Raw genomic sequence first — 10,524 nt, 5'->3', positions numbered from 1 at the left:
TTTTGCTTCCACGCGGAGCTGTTTCTGTCAGTGGGTGCTTGTTTGGAGTCAGATTTGCCTGAGGGTTGGAAGTGATGTGAGAGCAGCCAAAAATGTGGTGGCAGCTTTGGCTGGTTTTGCGTTGGGGCAGTGTCCCCGTGAAGCACATGCTGGGGTCCGACCCAGCAGCACAGGCACTAAACCCCAGTGAACCTCGGCTGCTGCTCCTGAAGGCAATAGGAAATTTAGGCAGCTAGAAGTCTGTTCTGAGGGCTTTTTTTCCCCCCTTGAATTATTTTTCTCTTTCTTTTCCTCTCTTGAAGCCCAGAAATCAATGCCTTTCAAAGATCCCCTTTGGATAGGTTTCTGAAGTGTTCTCTTTATCGTCTATTTTAGGGCTTTCTCTCCCCATTTCTCCCGCTCTCTGACAAGGGTTGCTGGGGTGACTGGAGCAGGGAGGATACACTGCATCTCATCAGCGAGGGACACGGGGCAAACCTGTCCCTGTATGCTCATTGGGTGGGCTGTGTGCAGCTCCTGGGGTTATGGGATGTATCTAAGCCTTAGATTGTGCATGCTTTAGGGATCTGGATGGAGGGAGGGCTTCAACTCTGTGGGCAGATGTAAAGAACTCTGTCAGCCCTAGTCTTTGGAGTAAAAGACTCATTTAGTCCTGCTTTCTCCACCCTAAAACATTTTGCTCATTCTCTCTGGGTCTGCCTGGCAGAGCCTTCAGCCGTTGGATGCTTTAACAAGGCTGTAAAGAACAAATAATGTAATGGAAACTTCTTAGATTGAGGGACTTGACCTTTTCTTCTCAATGCTTCCAGGAGCCCTGACAGCAGCAGCTGTCTGAGGGGTCCTGCTGGGCACTCCAATTCCACCAGCCCTCGGACCCTGCACTTTAATGGATCTCATGGTTTAAACTGTCAGGGTACAAACCCTGGATTTGGGCATAAAGTACCTTAAAGCTTGGACTGCTCTGAGGGAATCGTGCTTGAAACACATGTTGGAGACGTATTTGTCTATCTATATTTACATATATAAAGATACTGCTGCTAAAGTAGGCTTATTGAAGATCCCGTCGTGTTTATCAATGATGGATGAATCATTGATATTTTTGATACCAATTCCCCAAAATACTAAAGCCAGCATGTTAAGCAGCGAAATCACGAACAGAGGCACGCAGAGATCTCCTAAGCAGGCCAAATGCTTCTCTCTTACCTATAAAAACCCGTGCTGTAAGATACATTAGCTGTAAATTCCTAACAGATGGGGCTGTAACAAGCTGTTACAGAGCATCTCCTCTGCGGTGAGGTTGCACTGCTGAAATGATGCCACGTGGCTGTCTGAGCCCTCACGAAACTGAGACGAGCTGGAGGAGGAGGCTGTCATCTGTCTAGGTGTTGATGTCCTGCTCGTCACCCGGAGATCCAGCCAAGCAGTTGACCCCCTGTTAAACTCACTCGGCTCCTCTGCATATTTACACCATGAGGAGAGTTTCCTCTTGTTAGACATGTGCCTTTGCTGTCCCGAACATTTCACAGGTGGTTTGGAGATGGTTTAGAGAGCAGGAGAGGTTTTGGGGCAGGCCACATGCAGCTGTGGCACATTAAAGAGTCGGTTCTGTGGAGGGGTTTTCCCTCTCTCAACTTTTCAGGTGATGGGGTCCTGTGGGGAGTCAATGAGACTTTATGTGGGCAGTGACTGAGTTGTGTTTGGCACGTGTAGACCTGTGGTGCGGTGTGTGCAGTTATGGAGGTGTGTACATAAATACATATACATATGAGCAGCAAAATGTGCACATGGGTGTATTACAGTTGCATTTGTATATTTGAATAATGAGCAGCCCTAATTAAATATAAGAAAGGAACCCTTCAGAAAAAGAAGTCGATCTGCAACGTGGCAAAATAATTGAAATAGAGAACATTAGAACTGGTTTTATACAGAGGTGACATATTTTATTAACCCTGCATAACACCTTGAAACTATTCCCCTACTCTGTATGACCTAGGATTGCACTCCTACCTGGAGTTTGTGTACACAATGTTTGAGCAGACAATAAATGGTTTTCCCTGTTTTTTTACTACGTGCTAGCCTTAATCTTGGGTCATCCCTCCCATGCCAAACAAACTGGAGTTCTTCTGAAGTCTCGAAAATCATTGCTCCATAATCCCATAATGAAAAGCAGGATTAGCTCCAGTGTAACACGTGCAGGACTCATCTTTGCATGATGATGGTGTTGGGCTGCTTACCTGGATAGAGATTTCAGCTGCCCTGAACAGGAGGGGCACAGAGGCTTTCCCAGGTCTCTACAGCACCTTCACCTCACATGAGCTTCCCTGGCTTGAAGCATTTCAGTTTATCATTTTATCAGGCTGTTTGCCCTCAAACTGAATAAGGACCAGGAGAAAATTAAAATACTCTCTAATAGCAGTTAAAAAAATATTTATTTTCAATAAATCCATCCACAAGTCATCTGGGCTTTATTTAAAGGTGAGGATTTAATATTTAAAACTCAGCCCCAACTGCTGGGCTTGGCCTCTCTTGTAAGAGTGGATTGAACTCGCTCTTTGCTGCATTCAGCTGGTGCAGAAGCATCAGGCCCAGGAAATAAATGGGCCCCCTGTGCAACTTGTGAATAATTCAGGTGCCTCAAAATCACACAAGGGAATTTTTTTTTTTTTAATAACGCCTAATCAGCCCTTGGCACACAATGCCACGAGAGTTTAATGAGATTCCAAAAAGAGCCATCTCCAAACAGCTGCAGATTGAGCTTGTGTGTGTAAAATACATAATTTTGTGCTTGGGTGTGTTTATGTGTATATATAAACACAAGAATGCAATAAAATAGTTGGAAAAAGTATTCTTATGAATGCTCTAAGAAAAAGGGGATTCAAATGAATTTGGTACAACCCAGCTGATATGCTTTTTTTAAAGTGATCTTCTGAATCTTCAAAATGTCCTTGTTTATTTTCTTTGATTGTGCTTTGATTTAAAATTCTAGACTTATTAAATGCCATAAAAAGAAACATTTACATAATTTACAAGCTCTTTATATGAACATTTTAATAAAAGAACACACCTTTAAATCAAATCACAAAGGCATATGACATCTTTGAAGGAGAAACTTATATTCCCAAACACAATAAACATTCTTCTATTACTATGTTAATTTGGAAAACAGGTCATGGGAAATTAAATTGCTTAAAATAGGTCACCAATTATAACTCTGCATTCTATTAAAGCAAATGCATCTCTGAAATCTTTATTAGTTTATTTTAATTAAAGGCAGAAAAATATTCAGCGTTAAATTATTGCCATTTGTATGTTTTACATTGATACGGACACACATTTATTATGCAGTGTAAAATGCTGCACATCTTTTTCATTATGATGCTTGCATTGTTCTTAGTTACTCTACCCATAAAGTAAGTCTATAATAATGTTGTGTTTTAAACATAAAAGGAGGGGAGCCCAAATGGAGTAACGGTGCAAATTTAATTTGATCATTTATAAAAGGAAATGCAAAAGCAAATGCTGTCTGTGTGTGAAAATAGTCATTGACCTCCTCAAAATTGTTACAGTGTTGGAAAGGCCTGACTTCCATTTGTGTTCCACGTTTGTAGCAGCGTTGCTGTTCATATTATGATTCTAAATTAAGTACTTTGGGGTACATTCCCCTTTGATGTTCTCTGATAAATTCATTAATACCTGTAGTAATTATTGCACAAGCCCCTGGTGAGAGCTGGAATCTGCCCTGCACACCTGTGTTTGCAAGCACCATTCCCAAGTCATGGTGCAGCCTTCAACAGAGATTGAAATGATTTGGAGTTGTGTGCCTGGATCTCCTGAGCCGTGATGGAAGCCCAGGGTTGGTGTGGTGCACACACACTTGTCCCTGCACAGCTCTGGTTAAGGCAGGCTGAGAAATAATCTATTCCTTTATGCTGGAAGAGGGATCTAAAGTGGCTTTAGCATCACTAAGCCCTTAAAGGAGAAGCTCACCAGCAGTGAGTGAAGTGTGAACGGGCACAGCCGTGGTGGGATGTTGCCTCTGCTCTGGACAGGCTCTGTTCCACATCAGAAATAAGGGATGTTAACTTTTTATGCACATAAGAAATGAAAATGTTGAACATGTGCAAACTGATAGGATGGCACTAGTGGTTTTTATGGAATACCACGATCACCTGTGTGGAGTTTTTAGGATTGTGTTCAGGAGCCACTCCTGAGCACACCACAGCATTGCTTGGATTCACCTCATGTTCTCCTGGTGAATGTGGCTGCCCAGCCCAGCTGGACCAGGTCACCATGGCTTCACAGAGCTGTGTAGAAATGGTTTGCCTGGGTGCCACAGAGGAATTTCATGTTGTAACCTCTCCAAATCAGGGTCATGAGGGTCTTGAATGCTCCTAATAATTGACAAGCAAATAGGACTGCCCTTCTACCTGTAAGCTGTTGGTTCAAATTCAGCCTCCTCTCATGCTGGTCTCTGAGGTCTTTCCCTGTTTTGTGGGGATGTTTGTGAGCCCTTCTGCAAACTCCAGCCAGTTCATGGGAGGGCAGCAGCTGGACAAGGTCCTCTTTAAGGTAAGACCAGACCTGAACCTTCATCCTTCACTCAAATCCTTGTCTTCTGCAAGAGGTTTGTTCAGTCTGTCTTGCTGACACTTTTGTTGTTCAATCTTCTATGGAGACCTGCCGGGGCAAAGCAGAACAGAATAGTTTTGGCTCCTTGCTAATGGACTTACCTATAGATTTCTTGTGCAGAATTCTTTTTTTTTCCTTCCCTCAGCTGCTCAAAGCACGTCCTTAAAAGAGGCTCAAGAGATCTTTAAGTCTAAACAATAAAAGACCTATTACTTACCTCAGAGACCAACAACAGCTCTCAAGGGTAAACCCGCATTAATTATGTATTTGAGCAATTGTATGTTATGCATTTAGACAGAATACGTATTATTTACTGAAGAGCTGGTAATGGCTGTGGAGCAGTTGTGATGATCCAGGGTAAATAGGAACGTCTGAGGATTTCAGGACAGAGAAAATGGGGATGGAGCACCAGGAATCTCACCTCCCTCACCTGGCTGATTTGTGGCTGCTGCTGCTCTTTGCCAGCCTTGGAATGATGTAAACATGAATGGTGGTAATGGAAAACCACAGACTATTGCTGTTAAAGTCCTCAGGTTGTTTTGTAGCCAGAATCTCCCCTTTCAAACACAATTATCTGTATTTAGTTGGGTGGTTGCAAAAGAAAGGAATGTTTGTGTGTGTGTGTGAGTCCCTGGAAGATGGGAGCTCTTAAAAATTCAATTTATTTACCCTGTAACCATGAACATAAATGAACGTAAAGCCACCCAAAACTTATATAGTGCTCCCATCTGAACACAGTGCTTCCCCTTTGTAGGAAGATCAGGATTTCACAGAGGAATATTATCAAATATTGCTGTCTTCTTCAACAGAGGAAGGAAAAGCAACCAGTGTTGAGAGTACCAGAAACTGAACGTAAACACCACTCTGGTGCCACCAGCTGTGTTGCTGCTGTCACAAATCTGGATTCAGAGACTCTTGCAGAGAAACCACCCCTCTGCAAATCCAGGAGATCAACTGCTGGGAATCACAGAGCTGGGTTGGAAGGGACCTGTAAGAAGGGTGTCTTTTGGCCAGACTTTTCTCCCTTTGTTTTGCACTAAATGGTGTTTCGAGAACAACTGCTTGCTTCCTGAATGACTCTGATTTTCATTTTTCTAATTTTTTTTAAATGTAATGTTGTAAATATGGACCAGATGGCTTTATGAGGATAACTTTTACTAATGACTGTGTGGCTAAGGCACATAACACATTATCACTTCTCTGAAATAGTGTATATATATTTCTTCCCCACCTTTCTTACTGGAAAGAAGTTGGAAGTGGTTCCTTGTTTTCAACAGAGATAAAGCTTAAGTTACAGTCATTATTGATCATGTTTATCAACACTGTTTTTCTCTCTGGACCTCATACTCTTCCTAAAGGATCTAGTGAGCATTTATAGCTCTCTTTGAAGTTTTGACTTTGAAGAATTTGCCCAGAAATAAGGGTTCTCATTTCACAGGGGTTGCTTCTATGAGTTAAGGTTGCATGATTGGGTCCAGAGCTGGGATGTGTTTTTTCAAGCCCTGAATCAAGGAAACATTTCCTTCTGGGATGCACTGAAACATATATTGAAATATCTCTGCAATTAGTGGGATTTAAATGTGCTTGAAATTAAGAGCCATCTCAAATATGGATGGATTTCAATCTGTTCTTCAATCTCTTCTTCACTTTCTTGATCTGCAGCTTGGATCTGCTAAGTTTTATGGCAAACTATGAAAAATTAGTTTTGAACTATTTAACACAAAATGCAGTCAGATGAACATGTTCACCAACTCTGCAGCTTCAATTTTCAATTTCTGCAGGAGTTCTATTTGGGTTTTTGATTGCTTTAACTTGCAGGGTATGGAGTTTGGGTTTGTTTTTAAATCTTAGTCTAGGTGCTTCCAAATGAAAAAGTTGAAATGCTGCAACTGTGCAAACAGCATTACTTTAATCTGCATAAAGATGGGTGCAGAAGAGCTGGGTATTAGCAATTCATTAATATGCAGTGAAAAGCTTATTTGCACTTTGTCTAAAAGTAACAGTAACTTCAGATTTTCTCTCATTTGCATAAGTGATATACAGCACAAGACTAAACCACTCCAATAATAGTCCTTAATAGGATAATCATGTACAGACTTTATGTATAGGCTCCTTAACTGTCCATTTAGGCACATTTAAGTTAACACACAATACACAATGAGGAGGATCATGTTAAGGAATGTGCTAATTTGCTGAATCCAGTTTCCCAGGCAGCTTTTACAGGGGTCATTTTTCATGAACTACTCTAGCCACTTAAATCATAATATTTCATAATAAACATCACAGCCTACTGTACAGTGGGGATCATAAAAAGGCAACACAGCTGCCCCGTGCTCATATTCACCTTCAGCTTGGACCAGTGCCTGGCTGGGGGAGCCTTGTTCCATGTTTTCAATCATGGGAATTTTAAACATATTTACAACTTCTTACCAGCAAAGCTCGATACATACTGGTGCCTGCTAAACCTGCATTAATGACTAAAATAGTCGTCCCTAGAGTTGCACCTGCCCTCTAGAAAATAAATCCTCACCTCCAGTAGATAAACAGCTCTATCTTTGCTCACAACAGTCCTGCTGCTGAGAGTTCTGGCGTGGCTCTGGGAAAAGCAGCCTCTGAAAGCTGCTCCCCTGTGCTTCTCCAAAGAGTTTTCTGTGGGTTTTTAACTGGTCCTCATAATCCTTCTGTGTGTTTTGGGATTGAACCCTCTGGGCTGCCAGAACTGATCCCCTTCACCAAAACATTCAAACATTAGGGATTTAAGCAAAACATGTTTCATTTTAATTTTAAACCTGTGTTTACTGAAGGCAGCTGGCTTCACTTGGGGTTGCTCCTTTGCTGAAAGCAGAGCCCACCCTGCCCAGTGCTGGTGGGGAAAAAATGATCAGGGTTGGAGACACCTTTTTTCTTTTTTAGCAGAAATAACATCATTTTCCAAGTGAAGCACCAACCTCTCCCTGATGGAGTTGGGCAGCTTAACCTGTGATTTGCCTGCTGGTAGGATCCTTGCCTCTTCCTCTGGTCCTGGTCCCTGCTGTGGGATCACAGCCCTTCTGTGCTTGCTATGGTAGTGTGAAAACAAAGATCCTTTTAAATGAGACATTGGAAACAAAAGGGATCACAGAGATCTTTCCCAGTACCATTTCCTTGTGCATTTAAATGGTGACACTGGAAGGAGCCAAAGCGAAGGTGTTGCCTGTTGCAGATGCAAAGACAGATGTAAAAACCCCCTTTCAAAAATATGGCAGCTCCATTGTCCCTCCTTTCCTTCCCTTCCTTTGTCCAGCAATATTTCAGCTTCAGAGCTTGACCCTGAGCTGTGCTGGACACCCAGTGATATCAGAGGCTTTGGGGCTGATGATGGGCACAGTTACATCCTTCTACATCAGGTTTTTCTGTCACAGAGGATTTTTATGGATACAAATCCATTGATTTCTGTGTTTGGCTGCTGAGTTTCATGTGAGAACCTAATCAAGCCTGAATGTCTCCAACTTTTCTAATCCAGGCAACCTCTCCGCAGATGAACTCTGCTCTGAAATATTCATTTTGGTGGCATATCTTAATTGCATTGCAATTATTTCTGAAGTTACTGTGAGTGCTTTGCCTTTACAGCCTCTACATTTTCCATAGGCTCTTAGAGCATTCTTTAAATCAAATGGTTCTCAGATACCATGGTGATGGTTGACATTATTATGGGTGACCTCTTTCTTTTGGCCTCGGACAGCAATGGCTGACAATAGAGAAGTGCATTGGCTGTTTCTGTGTCAGGGTACGTGGGTGTTTTAAAGTCCTCGTGTGGGATGGTGGGTACAGGTTAAACTGTGGAGTTTAAATCATAAAGAAGGAAGAATTCTAAAAGGTCATATGTGAAAATGCCAGTAAGAGAGGTTCAGCTGATTTCATGACACTGCCATCAACATCCCTAATATCATGAATTCCAGTTACAGGGAAAATAGATTACACTATTTTTGCAGGGGTGGAATATGGATCTGCTGAGGAAGCAATGTGATTTTCTGCCTTGGCTTTGTGTGTGGGCAAGCATGTATGGGTGGGGAAGGGTTAGATATTCAAATCTTTTCCTCTGTAGCATAAACCTCTTGATTTAGTCTTGTAGGCAAAAAATAGGGTCAGAAATTCAGCCTGCAAACACGATCTCATAGGGGTGTCTGTCAATTCACTTTTCAAAATAATATGTGTATGTGTACACACACATGCAAATACAGAGAGGTGTTTCTCTTTGGACCCAAAGATTTTCATTACAACAACCCTGGTGAAGCCCAGGAGAAAAAAATTGTCAAATGCTGCAGTGTGGATGGATCTATAAACTGAAAACCCTTTATTGAAAACAAAGAAAAAAAAAATCTGAGTCAAATTTTTGATGATTTCACTTGACCACGGATGAGAGCTGGAATTTTCAGCCTGAACCTTAGAGACTCGGAGCTGCAGAGCCACTGCTAAGCTGGCTGCCCAGCAGCCAGTGACACTCCTGCACTGAATGTTTAAACACCCTCAAAAGCAGAATGAATTTTTCATCTATCACTTCGGCAAACAATCTGGCTGCTGTGTGCTGAGGGGATGAATAGCCACGCGTGTGGGATCTTAATGGGAAAAGACAAGGGAGCATGAAGCGATGCTTTCCAGAGCGCGTGCGAAGAGCCCACCTCGCTCGCCTTTCAGGAGTTAGATGTCAAGAACTGTGTTTTGCAACAGCATGACTTAATAAATTTTCCCTTTGCTGCCTCCTCTGATGATGTCTCCTGAGCCAGCAAAGGGCATTTTCTCAGCATGGTTTTTGGCTGTGGGATTTTGCGGGGCTTTGGAAGCTCACACCTGGTTCAGAGGCCGTGAAGGTGCCTGCGGAGCAACAGCTCCCCTGGTTCGCCTTTCATGGGGTGCTGGAGGCTTTGATAGAACCCATCATCACACACCTTCCTGTCTGCAGGGCTGTGATGAAGGTGTCCAAAAGATGGACCATCTCCAAACTCCCTTCTGTTGCAGAAACACAGGCAAGAGAAAATATTTATAGACAGGGAAGCAGCTCTTTACAGTCCCCACCCCATTTCTCGCTTCCTTCTAATCTTTATTCTCCATATTGGTGACTAAGTATCAGCTTGACTTGCTATTTGTAGCACTCCAATTGCTTGTAAAAATAGCAGATTTCTTATTTCTTATTTTATTTTTTCCATTTCCGTTTTATTTTTATGCTCTCATGGTTTTTTAATTTGTTTCCCCTTCCTAGCACACCAAGTATTTAAAGAAAAACTGCTAGACCAGTGTGACTCTTCCAATGCGATCTGCTTGCTGCCCTGACACGAAAATCCTACAACCACACACTGTTCCTTATTGCAGGAGAATTCTTATGAGATCAGTTATAGAAACTAAAATGCAATAAAGGTTCTGATTGCTGATATCACATTAACAGGTAGGACAAATGTATGATGATGGTGATAATAATAAAAAGAAGAAGATACAGCTATTCAGGAGGAAAAGGGTAGACTAGGATTAATAGAAAATGAGTTATTTGTGCGTAAAATTTTGGTGGAAAGAAACTTAAAAAATTTATGCAAAAATATTTCAGCTTTGCTTCCCCCCACCTTTGCACCGCAGGGGTTCAGAGAAAAATGAGACTTTGGCATAAAAAATTTAGAAACTGATGTATTGTGAACATTTCTCATTCAAAATTGACTTTTGAAAAAGACAATTTCCTTTAGAAAAGACAGTACAGGAGAGGTTTTAACCACTTTAATTTACATGCCATCTCACATGGAGGCTGATGTGGGGCTGATCCAGCCCTGGGCAGCAGTGCCAGAGGTGGCCGTGCTGAAATGCTGATTCTTCAACTGAAGTGATCAAGTTTTCAGCGGTTTATTCTGTAAAAATGTTCAAATACATGACTTT

At 42.0% G+C, this 10,524-nt stretch overlaps 1 long non-coding RNA gene across 1 annotated transcript in view; it reads left to right on the top strand.

Annotated features, from left to right (window-relative positions):
- LOC121673367 overlaps window positions 1-10,524 on the top strand; it is a 122,294-nt gene that overhangs the window by 63,971 nt on the left and 47,799 nt on the right. The gene's annotated exons all lie outside the window — the stretch shown is intronic.

The sequence above is a fragment of the Corvus kubaryi genome, unplaced genomic scaffold (genome assembly GCF_017639235.1).
Source record: "Corvus kubaryi isolate FWS band 111438036 unplaced genomic scaffold, C.kubaryi_AGA036_p1.0 134, whole genome shotgun sequence".
Lineage (NCBI taxonomy): Eukaryota > Metazoa > Chordata > Aves > Passeriformes > Corvidae > Corvus > Corvus kubaryi.
This window is presented reverse-complemented; position numbering and strand designations above follow the sequence as displayed.